The sequence below is a fragment of the Parus major genome, chromosome 9 (assembly GCF_001522545.3).
Source record: "Parus major isolate Abel chromosome 9, Parus_major1.1, whole genome shotgun sequence".
NCBI classification, from domain to species: Eukaryota; Metazoa; Chordata; class Aves; order Passeriformes; family Paridae; genus Parus; species Parus major.
In genome coordinates, this window is record NC_031778.1 from 22,240,987 (window position 1) to 22,243,339 (window position 2,353).

Here is a 2,353-nt window from a genome sequence, read left to right on the forward strand (position 1 = left end):
ATATATTATCTATCTAATATGTATATAATATAGAAATAATAGAAATAATATAAAAATACAAGATATATAATATGTGATATATATGGGAAGTTAAAAATTCCTCATTGCTCAAATGCTTTGAATCCTGTGTGATTTTAAAAAAAGAGGAATTCCAGAGATGAAAAGTCCAGGGAGCAGCAGGGGTTGGAACATGAGATGGGAACAAGCAGGGAGCAGAGCCATGGTCACACCTGGAGAGAGGGAATTCTGCTGAGGGAGACAAGGAGAAACTCACAGAAGGATTTAAAGTGGTTTATTCTGCACTGATTTTCATGGGGTAAAATAATCTCCCATTAAAACCCAGCAGGTTGTTTGGTGTGCAACTGGAATTTTTGCCCAAATCCCAAGAAGTTTCGCAAGATCTGGCTGCAAAGTGAAATGCTGTAAGTAGCACCTGAAATAAAAAAGCTCTTACTGTGCTGTTTGGGCCCTTGCAGCAGAAGTTTTCCTGGGTTAAAATGTTCCAGCACACAGATTTTTTATTAGTTAAATGGCAGAGCAACCATATCTTCTCCATGAAAATAATTGTTGAATTCATAATTGAATTAATTAATAATTCTTCAATTAATTAATTGAATCTTCTGCAGACCCTGCATGTGCCAGAGTTAATCAGAAAGGTCCAATTTACTGCAGACAGAGGAGGATTCACAAAAGGCTTTCTATAAAACATTGTTTTTCTGGCAGTTTGAACCTTTGCATGCTGCAATCTTCTGCTGATATAGCAAAAGTAATTTTCTCCTTTAGGTTGCCTTTATATTAAATATTGAGCTTGTTGGTTAATAAGAGGTATAATTCAGTTCTGTGCAATTGGCAAATCCATCCTGATGATGTGAGTTATGCCAAATTCCTTGGTTTTTTTGGAATTCTCCTCTGGAGGCAGAATGCAAAACAGAGAAAACATGCAGCTGGTTTATTTGAACTCCCCACTCTTTTGACATTAAATAATGACATTACTCAAGAAGCTGTTGAGGAATCCATAAAATTAGCATTATTGAGCAGAAATATGGTATCTTATAAATCAGTAATTATTAAGGAGCTCTTTGGTGATACAGAGGAGATGAGCTCCTCAGAGAAACCCCTGATTACAGCAGACAGGCAGAGCAATATTCTTAAAATTACAGTCTAATCATATAGATTTTCCCAGCTGGCATACTCAAAAACACCTGTGTTTTAAACTTCAGAAAGTTTTAAAAACACCTGAATGTAACTTTTACCTCTCAGTGAAATCCTTGCTGCTCTTGAGGGTCTGCAGGTTTGATGGATTTGAAGGATCTGCTGGCTTCCCCAGAGGCAAAATTGTTCATCTGGAGGGTGGGAAAGAGCATAAATTGGGGTTTTGGGGTCTGGTTTTATCTGTTCTGAACACGTTTTCCTCCCACAGGTGAATTTTAGTGGATCATTTCCAGCCCCTCTGCTGAGGCTCCCTCTCAGTCCTCTCACTTATCCCACTTAGCAGCAGAGTCATTTTAAGAGAGACTGTTCCAGAATTCCCAAATCAATACCTTCTAATCAGACTGATAAAGTATTTATTACTCTGCTGCTGGTTATCCTTCACTTCTATCAGCACAAGTTCATTTCATGGAAATAACAAGGGATAAAAATGGGGGAAATATTTACGACTCCAAAATTGTAAGTACGTTTGAATTTGGATCCAATGTCCATAACTCTCACAAATTTGGGAGGAATCAGGTTCTAAGACATGTGTGAAGTGCATTAATGACAATTTCACTACTTTTCCATCAGTTTATTAATGGTAAATTTGGGAAGTTCCTGACTTTGTCTCCAGAGGATGTAACCCAGTGCAGCTCTATTGTTTTAGTGGAGTTATAATGGCCACAGACCACCTGAAAATCCCTTTGAGTCTTTTCAGGAATCTTAAATTGAGATTAAGAAAGTATTTTGAGGCTTGTGCATTTATGGAGTGATTCCAGTTGTCATGCCATTTGGGGGAAAGAAAAAGAGAATAAAAACTTGGGCAGAAGTTTTATTACATAGGATTGTGCTGCAACTGCAAGCACTCAATAAAAAGGCAGTGGGTGCATTAGAGCCCTTTAGCTCACATTTAATCTTGTAGTGCTAAAGGCTTTGTGCAAAATGCACTTCTCAAGTTGTATCAGGACAGAAGAGCCCAAATCTCAGCACGTTCAGCTGGCTGGAAAAGCCAAAAAGAGACAGAACTCTGTTCTCTGCGGCGTTTTCACAGCCTGTGAAATTAATTTCTGAGGGAATCATGAAACTCAGGTATTCCTCTGAACACTAATTTATTTATTTTTTTTTTAATGAAGGACAAATCACTCATAATTTGAGTTCAGGC

The 2,353-nt window shown here is 37.8% G+C and overlaps 1 long non-coding RNA gene across 1 annotated transcript in view; it reads left to right on the top strand.

Moving 5' to 3' along the window:
* The window catches only part of LOC107208545, a 7,736-nt gene extending 5,667 nt beyond the window's left edge, over positions 1–2,069 (top strand). Inside the window, exons 4-5 of the long non-coding RNA XR_004498742.1 lie at positions 344–422; positions 1,421–2,069. This is a non-coding gene — a long non-coding RNA (uncharacterized LOC107208545). The remainder of the gene's footprint in view (positions 1–343; positions 423–1,420) is intronic.
* Positions 2,070–2,353: the final 284 nt, after the last annotated feature.